General features: G+C 44.1%; 1 protein-coding gene across 4 annotated transcripts in view; it reads right to left on the bottom strand.

The window, feature by feature from the left end:
• PELI2 (pellino E3 ubiquitin protein ligase family member 2) overlaps positions 1-15,957 on the bottom strand; it is a 556,167-nt gene that overhangs the window by 407,655 nt on the left and 132,555 nt on the right. The window contains exon 3 of one of the 4 annotated variants that reach the window (XM_027571666.2): positions 2,501-2,547. The exons of the other annotated variants lie outside the window; for them this stretch is intronic. The gene's annotated coding sequence lies outside the window, so the exon portion shown is untranslated. The remainder of the gene's footprint in view (positions 1-2,500; positions 2,548-15,957) is intronic. 4 annotated transcript variants of the gene reach the window in all.

The following is a 15,957-nucleotide window of genomic DNA, read 5'->3' on the forward strand; positions in this document are numbered from 1 at the left end:
CAGGTGCTCCAGCCGAGGATAGGAAGTACAACCCTTTGGCCAACTCCAGGTCAGCCTCTGAGGGTCTTCTACCAACTTGTTCCCACCAAATAAGTGCCTAGTTAGCCCCAGAAGGGTTGGGGAGCTTTCAGGCCTACCTCCAGATGAGTAGAGAGTTCCAGCAACTGAGTGGGGGTGGTTGGAGGGGTCTGGGCCACCTTCCGATATACAGTGGCTCAGAGTGCCTGGCTCGCAGAGGGTGCTTAATATGTGTGAAATGTACAAATCCATGATTCTGATATGCCAGGCACCCATTACGTACAGGCCTAGCCCAAAGCTGGGAACAGCCAGAGCTTAATCACCCAGCTTAAGCAGACTTTCTGAGACCCACTCTGCCAGGAGGCTGCCAATTGTCAAATTTCACAGCTCCAGCAGAGACACTGATCCATTTGGGGGCATATGAGTTCATTGTGACAAATGCCTGAACTGTAATGAGATGAGACTGCCATAGCGGACACATTCCAAGACTGAGCAGGGATCCATCCAGGAGGAGTTTGGCCAGGCTGAAATGTATTCGTCCTTGCCTGGAGGCAGCGGCCAATGCTACTGAGATCTCCTGACCATGGTCTCTTGCTGCCAGGATATGCCTGGTTTTAAAAAGAAAGGTCAGAGGCTACACAGAAAAACCATGAGGTCAGCACCAGACCAGGGCAAGGGCAGAAATACCCTGAGTATGTTGTTAGGCCTCAGCCAGTTCTACTACTTGCCCTCCTTACTTACAAATTGCTTTTTTTTAAAGGGCATAATAAACACTAAGGATAGATTGAATAGACAGACAGATGGAAAAATGGATAGATTATATATAGGGAAAGGGAAGGGATTTTAAAGCATGACACTTTCCCAGAGGTATGAACATTTAAAAATAAAATATAGGGGAGTCTGGGTGGTTCAGTCGGTTAAATGTCTGACTCTTGGTTTCAGCTCAGGTCATGATCTCAGGGTCGTGAGATGCAGCCCCGCATAGGGCTCTGGGCTAAGCGCAGAATCTGCTTAAGATTCTCTCCCTCTCCTTCCTCCTCTGCCCCTACCCACCCCCCACCGCACCCCCCGCTTGCACACACGCATGCACGCACTCTTTCACGCTCTCACACACTCTCTCTCTCTCAAATAAATAAATAAAATCTTGGCACTGCCCTCACAGGGAGTCTGCTTCTCTCCCTCTGCCTCTGCTCTTCCCCCACCCCCTGCACACAGGCTCTCTCGCTTAAATAAACAAACAAACAAATAAATCTTTAAAACCTTTTTTAAAAATTTAAAAATAAAATATAAACCTTTAAAAAGGAAAAACTTCTATATGGAAACCCCGGGGACATCCCAAATTTGCCAGCCAGCCCTCAAACACAGGTTTTCTGACTCCAAATCATCATCCCAGGCTGCACTTACACAGGGCATTACAGCCTCAGGGAAACAAATGTGGATAATCAGGTACTACTGCTTTAAGAAATAACTTGCAAGACACAAAACCTGTGGGAGAACCAAAGATGAGTTAAATAATCTGGGGGCAATGACAATAGCATCCAGAAGATTGAGACAAGTAACACTACATTTTTTGACTCCTAAAATCATTTCCCAATAACCCAAATTTAGCTTAAATCTACACAGCAGCTGCTGATAGTATCATGTAATTCTCCAGAGGCGCCTCCTTCTGAAGAGAGAAATTTAAATAACTGTATCGAATCCTGGTGAACTCTGGCCATTAGAAATGACCTTGAGGCTAATCAGAGCTCCATGTTCTATATGTAACAGACACCCAGAAGTGCTATATATGTTTGGGTGGGCTCCTCCTGGAACTACATCCATTTTCAAGCTGTAAAACCATGGCAACGATTTCTATAAAATCTGGATAATTCTGGTTTGTAAACATGCTATTGGTTTTCATTAGGATGGATCACATTACGAAGCCGGCTATAAAATCTGAAATGAGCAACAGTGACAGACTCTTCCCTGACAGCCTCCTCAAAATCCGCCCCCAGGGTCACTGCAGGTACTGAGTTCCAGTCATGGCACATGTGACATTTTTGCTGTCCCAGTGTAGTGACCAGAGCCATATGAACTTGGGGCACTGGTTGGCTCTGTAACTCATATGTTAGCTAGGGTTTCATACCCAACTAAGATGTAGATGAGGTGGATTCACACCCTTTTACCGAAGTCCAAAAGGTCTCTCCTCAAAATTTCTCAGCTCCCCACAGGCTTATACTTTATATTTTTCTTAGTCTCCAATTCCCTGCTTGTACTGAAATTTTTTCAGTCTGTATCCCTTGTTCTCCACTCTGGAATTGATCCAAACTTGGTACTCACTCTCCAAAATCCCTGCCTTCGAAACAAGTTCCAATCATTATATTTATTATTGGCAACTAAGATTTATTGAATGCTTATTATATGTCAGACTCTATCCAAAGCACCTATGTGCAGGATATTTGATCCTCCCAACAACCCTTTGAAAGATATCCACAACTGTTACCTGTAGCGGAATGAAGATTTGAGGATCACGGGAAGGGGCATCACATTCTACACAAAAGAAAAACAACATAAAAGCGTGTCTTGGTCAGTCTGGCTGCCCCGGTCTTCAGTTTCTCATAGGCAACCCCATCCCTGCTCCCCCATCTTGCTCACTTCTACTCTCTCCTGTCCCAAACTTCTCAGTTATTCTGTCTGAGATTAGTCTGGGAACCTCTTTCTTATGCAGGGAAGTTCTGCTGCTTCAGAGCACCTACTCCCAACCCCACATGTACAAATGACTGTGGTGCTCAATTGAACAAGTTGACTTGGTCTCCATAGCAGTGTCTTTCCTGAGAAGGTATCTGGGGTTATAAACAGCAGGTTTGGTTAATATTGTTATTATGGCTTTTCTGTTGTTGAGATACCTGTAAGGCCCAAGAAACCAAACCAAATATCAGGAACAGAACTGGAATGATTTGTGGACACTTGCAATATATTTAATTCTTTTACATATATAGTGCATTTTCATGTTCTAAATTCAAAGAGGTTCACGACGATACATAGTGAGAAGTCTCCCTTCCACCCTGGTCCCCAGCCAGGTCCTCCCCCTGAGGGCAACCAATTTTACCAGTATATTCTAGGGATATTTTAGGCATCTATGAATAGGCCAATTTAGATTTCACCCTTCCTCTTTTTATTACAGTGGTTTTAAAATGGTAGCATGCTATGCCACTGTTAGGCACTTTGCTTTTCTCACTCAAAAACAGCTCTTGGTGGTCACTCCAAATCAGAACATAAAGAGTTCTGTGTTCCTTGTTACAGCTGCATAGTATTCTCTTGAGTTCCATAATATATAAGCCAGTCCCCAAAAAAGGGACATTTAAGTTGATTTGAATGTTCTGTTATTATAAACTACAATTAATAACTTACAAACTACAATTAATAACTTACTATATCATCTCACACATGTGCAAGGAAAAACACCTTTTAAAAAGTGCTATAGAGGAAAACAGAATCTATCTGCAAAACTCAATAGATATAGCAGGTCTCTCACATCTCACAAAAAAGAAAGCATATTCAAGTGCGTTCCCTCATCTTTCCTCCTCTCCCTTAGCTTCCTTACCCGTCTCTCGCTTCCCTCCAGTCTCGGAGGAAGGCTTGCTGCACGAGTGATGGCTTCTCCATCAGGGGTCCTCTTCCATTTTGCTCTCTGCACAATCCCTCCCTCTGAACCCTTTCCTTCCCCTCAGCCTACAAATATGCTAAGTCTGCCGAAACAGAAAACCAACCATCCAACCAACACCCTCCTGACACTGTTACCTCACTGTTGTCTAGCCTGCTTTTTAAAAAGTGAATAGTTGTTAAGCACTCATTATGTGTCAAGCACCATTCTTATCTCTTTATGTGGATTAACTCATTTAATCCCCAACAATGCTATAAGGAAGGTAACGATATTATCTTGCCCATTTTTTTACAAATGAGGAAAAGGGCACAGAGAAGTTAAGGGACTTACCCCAGGTCACACACTAGTAGGTGATAGAGCCAGGGTTTGAACTGAACACCCTGACACAGAGTTCATAAGCCTGATCTCTACACTCGCCCTTTGCCCCCACACTTCTCGACAGAGTCGTCCCCACCAGTGCCTCTGCCTCTCACCTCTGTCTCACCCCTCCATTCTTACTTGACCAACTTCCACCCTTGCTATTCCACGGAAACTTCCGGAAAGCTACTAGTGACTTCCTAAGCACCAAACCTGAAGAATCCTACTTTACAAACATTAGTTTCTAGTCACTCCGCCCAACAAATAGAAAAAAATACAAATGTAATAAGACATAATTCCTACTTTCAAGGAGCTAACAGTTTAGTAGAAGACTAAACAAGGTAATCACGAAACAATGTGATCTGTGTAAAAATAAAAATATGCACAAGATGTAGGAGAGTGTTCACTCCACCCTGAGTGGTCCAACATGTTTTGTGGAGGGGTGGCACCTGAACAGCATTTTGAAGGGTAAATAAGCATTTTCCAGGCATATGAAAGTGGAGAGAGTGTTCTAGAAAGACTGTGAAGGACAGTTTGAAAGACTCTGGTTCAATATTGCAGGAAATAAGCATCACTTGAGTCTAAGAAGAGGAGGGTGAGGGTGACTGATAGAGAACATGATGGAAGAAGAGGCTGGAGAGAGAAGAAGGGCCTTAAATGTCCTACAGAGGAGCTTGGACGTCACACCAATAAGGAAAGGAGCTGGCACACTACCTCAAGTCCTTCCTAATCAACTCAATTGCCCTCAGAATTCCTGTGCCTCTTACAAGCCTAGTTCATGCCCTGTTTCAAAATACTATAAAAATATGCCAACTGGTTTCTCCATCTCCAGTGTTCTCTCCACTCTATATGCCATTACCAGGCTAATCTTTCTGCTGGTAGGATATATGCTACATCCCTGCTCAATCACTGCTATGATTAATTTCCCATGGTTTTGTGAACTTGATTTAACTCAAATCTGGCATTCTAGACCCTCCGTGACTGAATCTAAGTCCCTTCTATCTTGTTCCCAACCTGTCCTCTGCCTATCCTACGTTCCAGTTAATCTCGTCTCCCAGCTCACCCTTGTCCCCATCCAGAGCATTTCTGCTTAGGAAGCCCTCCTGGCCTCATTTTCCCATGGTAGCTCCTCTAGAACCCTCCTCCTGGACCCTGGCCCTTCCAGGAGCAATTTACTCCTCTTCCAGACTCTTACGGTGTTTTATCTGTACCTCTCTTTTGGCTTAGTTATTTATCTATTTATTCACTCAACGTTTGTCAAGCATTATTTGAGATCTACTATGTACCAAACACCGTACTAAGTACTGAGTATGCAGAGATGACCAAAACAATTTTGACACATACCCCTGGGGACATCTGGCAACATCTAGAGATATTTTTGGTTGTTGCAACTGGAGGGAGAAGGGTGCTATTGGCATCTAGTGAAGAGAGGCCAGGGATGCTGTTAAACAGCCTACAAAACATACAACAGCCCCCATGACAAAGATTTATCTGGCCCCATATGTCAATAGTGAGGAGGTTAAGAGAGCCTGTTAAAACAAAAACAAAAACAAAAACACCTTGGGGTGGGGGTGGGGGTGGAATCTGTGTATTGTTTTGTTTAGTATCCTCCAAAATAGGCAACATAATGACTTGATACATAGTAGCTCTTAAATATTTGTAGGAATAAAAATGGCACCCTTAGGATGTAGGAAAGGGATAAGTTTTAATTAGGAAAAGCAATAAGAAATATTAGTTAATTTCAGAGGGGAAATCATAGCCTAAACTTCCTTGCTATGTGTATGGTAAATTAAGTTAGTATTTTATGTTCCATTGTTGTGTTTTCTTCATTATAATATTTATCATATAAATCCAGCAACTTACATAACTCATTGGGAAAGCAAGGGATTAATTAGGCAATTTCAAGATGCATAAATACATTAATATTAACAAAATATATATGGTGTTGAGGGAGCACATTAAGGGACATAAATCAAAGATAATATAACAGAGCAAACTTGCCAGTGGAAAACAGGCTTGTAATGTCTAGAACTATTCTTTTGTATTTAATAGTGTGACAGATTCCTGGCACAATCCTCCTATTCATTATAGGGCTATTAATTTCATCATACACACCTTGCGTGAACCTGCTCTATTGCATTTGTGATTATAATGTGAAGGGTCTTAAGAGGTCACTGCCATGGCAATGACTTGGCATCCACAGCTTTTGAAATTGTTCCTGTGCACAGAGTGAAGACAAACATCTGGCAACGGACGGGACTCAGGATGTGCTAACAGAGGTCTGCACACAGACATGGATTTTGGGGTCGGGCTAATTGGAAGCTCCAGCCAAGTCCACATAAATGAAGGATTTTCCTGCCCAGCTGTCCGAGGAAGATTTGACTCAAAGGCATACATCCTTAAAATTCTAGCCTTAGAAGCATACCAAGATTTGACCTAAATTGACCCTTTTATTTTACAGGAGTGAAACTGAGGCAAAGGAGTTGATGTGGGCTGCCAAAGGCAGAGAGCTGGCTAGCAGATGCCTGGTTTGGGGGCCTCCTGACTTTACTATGTATCTCTGAATTATCTCACCATTATATTCTTCCGATTTTAAATATATCTCCTACTATTGAATGGAAATTTTACTTAATATACCCGTTGCTAGTCACTTTTCTCTTTATTTCACGTATTGTTTGATTTCAGCAGCATTTTATAGTTCAAAGTAGTGTTGTATATATTCCTTTAACCAAAAACAGATGTGTGAATATATTGATTTGCTCATTTGTTGATGTCTAATGGTCAGTGTATATATAGCAGCCAGTTTCAAACCAGGAAAATGGAAAGTATTCCAGATATTTGAGGGGGTTTAATAATACAGGCAACTGGTTACAAAGGTGATGGAGGGATTGGGGGGGCTCAAAATACAAAATACTCAAAGATAAGTAACCACAGAAGCCCTAGAGGAGCTAAGGGGAAATGATGTCACCACGGCTCTCGTTCACTGAACCTGGCTGTTGAGCAAGAATCAGGAAAGACACTCGCTGCCCACTGACATGGCTTTCATTGCTCTTAGTGCTGCCCAGAACTGGAAAATAAAGTACCTTCTCCCCTTCTCCCAGCTTTTACTCTCCCATCAGTACCTCCCACTGGCAGAATCGAATAAGCCAACTGGCTAAAAAGTCTGGGAAATGTAGTTTACAGGCTTCCTGCCCCAGAAGTAAAGAGATGGATAAAGAAGTATTAAGCATGGGCTCAGTGACCGGAGACAGTATCTGGTACACCCACCAATTGAAAGTTGAGCTTTAGCTTGTGTATCTTCTGTTAGAGCAAGCTGCTCATGTATTTAAAAACGTACCCTTTGTTGCTCCCATATCTGCCAATCCCCATCCTCTTTAGTCCTATTTTCTTTATTTTTTTAAAGATTTTATTTATTAATTTGACAGAGAGAGAGAGAGCACAAGCAGGGGGAGCGGCAGAGGGAGAGGGAGAGAGCAGGGAGCCTGACCTGGGGCTCCATCCCAAGACCCTGAGATCATGACCTGAGCCGAAGGCAGTCGCTTCACTGACTGAGCCACCCGGGTGCCCCACTATTCCTATTTTCTTTCCTTCCTTCTTCACAATCTATGTGCTAAGCAATGTGCTTGGCATTGGGAATGCAGAAGGAATCCGACTGTGTTCCTGCCCCCATGAAGGTTATAGTCTGGTGGAAGGTAAGACAAACAAACATTTTGAGCTCTCCCTAATTCCTTCCTTTTCTTGTTATTGTTCTTGTTTTCCCATGTCTAACTCTCCCAGGATAGTAATTCCTTTATTTACATGACATACCGATGCTGCTTAATATCCATGCTTTAGAACACTGTCTACACTTCTACAGCGCATATAAAAAATTGTCTAATGGAGTGCTCTTCCAAAATTAAGAGAGGGCACTAGTTAATGAGTGTGTGTAATTTCCAGAAATAGGTTTGAATTTCGTAGTCTTATTCTGTGACTCAGATTCAAAGTTTTCTGTATCTTCATTGTAATCAATTTGAAGGGTAAAAATAAATAATAGATTTTGTTAACAACAAAGAAGTCAGAACCATTCTTTATAGAGTTTTCTCACAGATCTTCTCTGAAAAATGCATATAAACCAATTTGTTCGCTGATTCAACTAAATTTATGATGATTAGCAGTGCACTGATGCCTGGTGCTGAGTACACAGAAGAATCCAAGAGTCAGTGCTCTCCAGGAGCTTGTGGCCTCGTGGGGGAGGCAGACAAGAGAATGTACAGTGACATCACAGGGTATAAAGTGCCGCATGATGGGGTAAGCAGACAAAGAGAAGGGGGACCTACGTCAGCCTGAAGGCTCAGGGAAGGTTCAGATGGACTGGAAGGGGGCATACAAGTCGAGTGAAAGTGAAGAAGGGGAGAGAAGGCCTTTCAACATGGGGCACAAAGACAGGGGCGTCATGAGACAGGTGTGGAGGAGAGGCAGAAATGACTTCCCCGAAGAATAAATGTGATAAAATGGTTGCCAGCAGGAGGTGGGTTATGGAAGGATTTAAACACTGTGCAAAAAGGCTTCATTCTGAAGGAAGAGAGCCACCCCCCAGCTTCAGGGCAGAGAATAAGATTGGTCTGGGAGCCCATGGGTGGAGGGTGGACTGGAAGGGATTCAAAATGACAGAGGGATCTGCTGAAGGACATGGGATGGGAGGCCCAGCTGAGAAGTGACACGGATGAGAAAATATATAAGCTGAAGGGGCAATAAAATACAGTGAAAAGAGGAGAGCCGTGAAAGCAGAAGAAAGGTCTAGGATGATCCCCAGGATACAGATCTGGGAGGCCAGCAGGCAAGGGATCCAGTGAGCAAGGTAGAGGTACAGGAGTTGGACAAGTTCGAGGGCAGGGAGCGGGCTAGCGGGGGGGGAGGGGGGGCAGGGGGAAGGGGAGGAGTCCAGTGCTCCACATGTTGAATTTCCAATGCCTAGGAAGCATCCCAGCATTTGGTGGGAAATATAGAGATGGAGCTCTGTCTACATGGCTTTGGGAGTTACCTGTTTTATAGTGAAGCCACAGATGTGGAAGAAATCACACCGGGAAAAGAGGAGACCGAAGATAAATTGCTCGAGAACCTCAATATTTAAAAGATATACAGAGTAAAAGAAACAAAGAAAACTGGCAAAGAATGGTTGGAACTGCAGGAGAAAAAGAAATCTGTGTGCTCTCTGCCTCATCTCATGAACCTGCATCCTCTGAGTTGCTTTTGGAAACTAGTGGACCATCCTTCCACTTCCAATTCTTCCCTGAGTTCTATTAATGGTGTCTTCAAAGTGTACTACAAACCTGTGTGCCACTCACTAAACTACTGGTAGCGACTGGGTCCTGGTTCAAGCCACCATCTGCTTTCCACTGGACTATGCGATGTATAGTCCCTAATCCCCTTCCTGCCCAGCTGGAACCCACAGAACCTGCGTGTTTTGCTCACATAGCACAACAGCAGCTTATTGAAGGAATGGATGATTGAAGGAATGAAGGTGGCACTGCCTAAGGGTACAAAGAAATCAAGAAAGTATTCTTTGCATTAGGCATTCTGGAAGACACTGATGAGGAGTAGTGGAAGGTATCAGTGGTTATGCCTAAGTCCCTGTGATGTTAGGGACAGTGATTACTATTACTCTCTGTGACAGAGTTACTCCCGTATCTTTAGGCAGAAGAGCTGAAATTAAACTATTTCTTAAGGTTGAGAATAAGCCCTTAGGTATTTACTCTCCCCTTCCCATTGAGAATGGGGAATTTTGGCTGGATGGACACAAATGTCCATTATACCCACTGCCTCATGCTTTTAAGGAAATCACAGCTTTAACGGCCCAAATCTTGAATCTTCCTTATGGATCTTCTTCAATCTCTCGCTAAAATGTTGATATCCCATAAATTTAAATGCCCTTAATGAGACCCAGTACCAAACCCACTGCACTCCTAACATCCAATTTCTATGTTACATCCTAGCAACCTTGAGGAAGTCAGGTAAGGAATTCTGCACCCTCTACATTCGGACTAAAGGAGTAGTAGCTTTCACAGCGGAAAATCTGCCTCACTGGGTAAATGTCTGCCAGACCATTACTGCACCTTTCTGCAACCTTTATGAGGTGTGGAGTGCGTTTTAAGAGGAAAAAAAAAAAAAATCTCCTAACAGGATTTCTCTTGAGTCAATTGCTGGAGCTGGCAGAGACAGAGACTGAGTTGATGAGGAGGGAGGGAGGGGGCTCTGCTGTAGGACTGGAGCTTCATTAGTGCCTGGCAACACAGACCTCATGGAAGGCTTGTGGGGAGGCTCCCTAGGATTCCCAGGTCTGGGGACCATCTCCAGAAAAAGATGAGTAAACAAGTGTGTGTATCAGTGCGGGAGTCGGCATGCCTGGGCAAGAACCGCGCCCGATATTTATTGTTCTGCCGCTGTTTCCCATTATGGATGTCCCCTGAAGGCTCTAGGAGTGGGCACAGTTTTTCAGACAGAAATTTAGTAACTCAATTGACATCCACCTAAGCCCCGTGGCAAGCAGGAATAAAGCTTGTTTTCCCTCAAAGTGACAACACAGTGATAAATAGGTCTCCTGTCTCTCCCTCTGTTGTAATACTCACCCTCTGGCCCTGCCGGGTATGAAAACTGTTTCCAGTTGCACCTTGCTAGAAAGAGGCATGTAGAAACCCTGCTCTCCCCAACTGCACTCAAAGGAGGATGGAGGCACAGAGCTGGATTTGGAGCTTTGCGACTATTGACAATACCAGGTTTTCCTCCAGGTCTTTCCATCCGGGAAGAAAACCCAAAGACTGTCAGTATACAATGTAACCCTCCATCTCAGCCGCACTGCGAGGAAAGTGACTCGCCTCCAGGGTGAGGTGAGTCGGAACAGCTACAGAGCAAACCCAGTGAGGGAGAGGGCCCAGAGAGGAGATGCTGCTTTGCCAACAGGCACTGAGGATGGTAGCAAAGAAATGGGGTCCTAGCAGGCATTCCATTCTCCATAGTGAAGACAGATGGCAACCAGTCTCCCCAAGACCCTGAATTTGTTCCAGACTGACTTTCAAAGGCCACAGAGATTCTCACAGAAAAGCCCTAGAGTCCTGGGCAGGTGCCCTAAAAGCAGCTTTGTGCAGAAGGAAAGGGTGCTTCCTGCTCTTTGCTGATAGCGCTGTGACCCAGGATTCTCATGTCTCAGGAGTCTGGGCTTTGAAGTACTGCCATTTTAGTGGTAACAATAGACCAACCAGCAAACTAAGAAGGTGCCTCCCTGGCTCACATCCACTCAGTGTCAGGAAACCTTCCAATTCTGTCTCCCTGCCAAGCTCCTCTTAGGTCTTAACTGCCGATTTAGGGAGGGTGCTGTGTGTTCATGAACAAATCCAGGCCCTGTTCAGCTGCGCTCTGTGGTTTAACCCTGAGCCCACTTCAGAATCACTCAGAGAGCTCTGAAAGATATAAACATTCAGATATAAAATCCACCTCCACTAGAGGTGGAGCCTGGGAATTCTACATCATTTTAACAAGAGCCTCAGACGCTTCTGATGCAGCCATCCAGAGGCTAGCTTTGAAACCACAATTCCATAAGAGGACGGACCCCAGATCTGAAGTCAAATGCCTTCTTTGCGACCAACTGACTAGATATTTTGACAAGCTATGGTAACATCTGCAGGCCTTAATTTCCTCATGTCTTTGATACAGGTAACCTACTGGCATTTTTAAAGCAGTGGTTAGGTATTTGTACTGTCTTGCTCCCTTCTAAAACCTGAGGACTCTGCATGAGATTTAGTGTCCCAAGAAGAAGAAAGTAGAGCTTTTGCAGCCACCGCCCCTTCAAAACAGGGTGAGAGCCGGGGCTGGGGATTGTGGCCTTTAAACTTCCAGGAACTTCTCACTTTCCAAGGCAGCCCAGGTCTGGAGAGTTACAGGGAATCAGTGTTCTCTCCGCTATATCTTCCCATCGTCCTCCTCCCTCACTGCGCAGAGAAAGACAGACAACTCAAAGAAAGGAAGCCACCTCATAATCCTACTAAGATGCATTTCCTTGGGGCACAAAGACCTCCAGGTGGCAGACAAAAGGACACTGAAATATCAGTGTCTGCAAAGCCCACTGGAATTGCCATAACAACCCTCCCATCCATTTCATTACGAGATACATTTCTAGCCCAATTATTTTTATGTTTGATAATTAACCATAAAATATGCAATTTGTGTATGTATATACATTGCTTTGATCAATAAGTGTGCTAATAATAATTCTATTGAGAATTTAACCCATAATAATTTTCTAACAAAGTGCTGTGGTGACCAAAAAATATGAACAATTTAAAATTTTCAATGTATATACATAGTTTTGTTGAAGAATGATGGGGTGATTAATAAAAGACTTTCAAGCATAAAAATATATCACATTAGGATAAAGTTCTGCGGGAGAAGTGAAATGGAAATACAATTTCAAGAAGAAAAAGAAACACTGTAAAACTTCCAACTGTTAAAAAAGATCTTGTTCATGTGTTTTTTGAACCATGGGTATTAAATCACTCTGGTATTTAGACTCCACTGGGTAAATGTAAAAGAATTCTCTAACAGTTGTATTCTAAAATGTCAGTATTTACAATATGCCAGAAATTACATCTTTTGCAACTCTTTAATTTACATGAAAAACATCTGATATCAATTTGAAAAGGTGGTCATGGCTTTGCAGAGGTTTTTGCGGGGGCACACAGAAAAGGACTTGGAAGACCGCTGGGCTATATCATAGGGTCGTCCTCTGCGCCCATGGGGAGAGAATGCAGAGTGACCCAGAGACAATGGATGCCATGGCCCTCCCCAGCCCCAGGGATCAGGGCAAGACAGAGCCAGAGGGAGTGCTAGTCAGAGCAGTGTTCTCCCAGACAGGTGGGCCAACGCGGCTTCCTGGTCTCCCCATGTGCACGTGTGGCATTTAAGGATCCCGGAGTTTCCTGGGCTTACAGAAAGTGCTGAGTGATCACCCCCCTAGAGCCTGCACAACAGCACAGGCGACCAGACTCCAACAGTGTGAGACACATGTGATTCTGGAAGCCCAGACAGATCCATTTACCCTCCCTGATCGGCTGGCCCACGGAGTAGAGCAGCAAGTGTCCAGAAGTCCCATCCCCTGACTGGGGAACCCCAGTGAGTCCTGCGAACATGCAGGACTGTCTTTGTGGAAAAGGGGTAAGTGAAGAACTCAGCAAGAGCACCTGATCATTAGGGAGAATGAGTCATCCAAGGGAGACTAATTAAAACAGCTCTGACAGGAAACTTAACTTAGAAAACCCTGACGGTTTAAACAGGAAAGAGGCCATAAACCAGAAGAGATTGAGGTGTTGTTAATTGGGAGGACTCAGTTTTGTGCTCCCCAGTGGGGTTGGGACTCATACAGAGATTCAAATTGGCTGGAGAAAATAATTTACATTGTCTTTGTGCAGTGAGTGTCATGTGAGCAAATATGTCATCATCCAATTACACCTATAAAATGGAGTTAATGATATTCACCTTGCAGCGTTCCTGTAAGAATGAGAGAGAATATATAAAAGACACCCAGCACAAATGTGCCCCACGAAGGGCAACTATAACTGATATTATAAAGTCTGTCAGCCTCCACCACTCTCTATGAGGTGATGAGATTCCCAGACTATGGTCTCTGGGTCAGTGTTAAGCTGACCCCACCTTTGTGTGACACCAGCACTCTGGGTACTGAAGTCGACTTCTTATGGAGGTGGGAGGCCACCTCTCCTGTCACATTCTGGACATTATCCCTGGGTACCTGGATGCTGCTCTGGGCTGCAATATCATACAGATCCAGAGAGAAACCAGTTCTGAGAAAAAGTCCTAGGGCATTGTTATTACCAGGACTCACCCTCAGGACAAGGTGTTCCCACAGAGTGCCCCATCCTCCCTACAAACAGGCCCTCAGGGAGCCCACCCCTGGAATCCCCTGATAAAGCCAGCCCCAGAGCATGCAGAACATGCAGCCCCAGAAGCAGACTGGCTGTCAAACTACTAAAACATAACTGCCCAGACCCTGTGCCTAACTGTGTATTTTTTCTCTCAAAGAGGGCCATCCAAATTGGAAGCAGCTCAGACTCCACAAAACCTGGATCTGCCCTGTCCAGATGCTATTTCTACTCTCTCCTGGTGATTAAAAGAAGAAAGAACTGGGGGCCCCACAAGATGCTTTTGTAAGAAATCCCTAACTTTGCCAGCAGTAAAGCACCTCCATGCACAGAAAAGCACTTTCATGTTAGATTTTCTCACCAAGTTCTCTCAGGTAATGAATTCACTGACCAAATATTATTAGGTACCCATCAAATACAAGCACCAGGCAGGTCCTCCCTGCCCATGCCAGGAAGATCCTGCAGCCAAGTAGGAGATATATGGTATTGGCACAAATCAAATCTAAAGGCACATTGTCTGAGCAACCCGCAAATTCCTCCCCCTGGCCAATGGTCAGCCTTGAGGCACCAGCCCATGCTCCCCTGCTGTGCCAACTCCCCAAGATCCATCAACTAAAGGGTTGACACAGCAGATGTGGCTACGCTGGCTACTAATATTTTAGTATATCCCTCCTAGTTAATATTTTCCGCCAGGTCCCTTCAGTTCTATTGGTCTTCATGAGGGACCACTAAACGAACCTAGGAATAGTGACCATTCTGATCATCTGGACAGAAAGCGCAGATGATGGGCACCTGGGTGGCTCAGTCGTTAAACGTCTGCCTTTGGCTCGGGTCATGATCTCAGGGTCCTGGGATCAAGTCCCGCATCGGGCTCCCTGCTCTGCAGGAAGCCTGCTTCTCCCTCTCCCACTCCCTCTGCTTGTGTTCCCTCTCTCGCTGTGTCTCTCTGTGTCAAATAAATAAATAAAATCTTTTAAATAAAAAAGACCAGATGAGTTTGGATGACCCTTGGAATGTTCTCCAGCATGCCGCCATATATAGGTAGACCTTGCTTGAAGGAATATATCTAACTCTAAAACTTGGGTCTAAACAAAAGGCCAACTGGGAATTCTAATTCCTTTTATAGGATTGATGAAAGATAGGATTCAACAACAGTGTTCTCCTAATGCATCCATAATTTCCATCTATAATAATTAATTTATACACAATTGTTCAGGAACATGTCCATTGGCTAAACTGAGTTCAAGCATTCTGTTCATTCAACAAAAATTTATTGAATATCTACTAAATTGGGAGAGACTATTCTAGGTGCTAGTGACACAGCAGTGAACAAAAAGATGACAGTCATTTTCATGGAGCCGACATCATGACAAATGTAGGGGGAGACAACAAGCAAATACACAGTATGCTAGGTTGGGATAAGTGCTATATAAAAAATAAAGTTAAGTAAAAGGGGCATTGGAGTAACTAGGTAGTGAGTAGAGTACTATATAGGGAAGGCCACTCTGCTAGATGATGTCCGAGCTGTGAAGGTCTAGAGAGAGGAAAGAAAAGGGCAAATGCCTTGAAGTCAGAGCATGCTTAGTGTGTTTGAAGAACAGCAAAGGAGACTGGCGTGGCTGGGGCTTGGTGCAGCTGAAATCAGTCAACAAAAAGGAGTATGGAAGGCCTGACTTGGAGAATCAGCCAGGACTTACGACTGAACTTCCTGGAGCAGGCCATTTGTTCTTAAATAGCTCTTGATAATGCCCAGCATATAGGCAGGACCCAGAATTGACCTGACTCTTCCAGAAAATTCAATCATAAAATGCTAAACCAAGTTTAGGAACTCTAAACACATTTTAGATTAAAAAAACAATTTCCTTCCAATATCCTGTAACTTGACGCCGGGATTTCCACGGCAAGCTGGACGTGGTACACAATGCTTCCTTCTCACTGAATAAATGTGCTGTCGGCTGCCCAGGCCGAGAGAGGAAAGGATGGTGCTCTCACATACTTCATTCCACTCTGTTTTTGATTAGGTCTTTGTGTTGC

Source organism: Zalophus californianus, chromosome 6 (assembly GCF_009762305.2).
Source record: "Zalophus californianus isolate mZalCal1 chromosome 6, mZalCal1.pri.v2, whole genome shotgun sequence".
In the NCBI taxonomy this organism is placed as follows: domain Eukaryota; kingdom Metazoa; phylum Chordata; class Mammalia; order Carnivora; family Otariidae; genus Zalophus; species Zalophus californianus.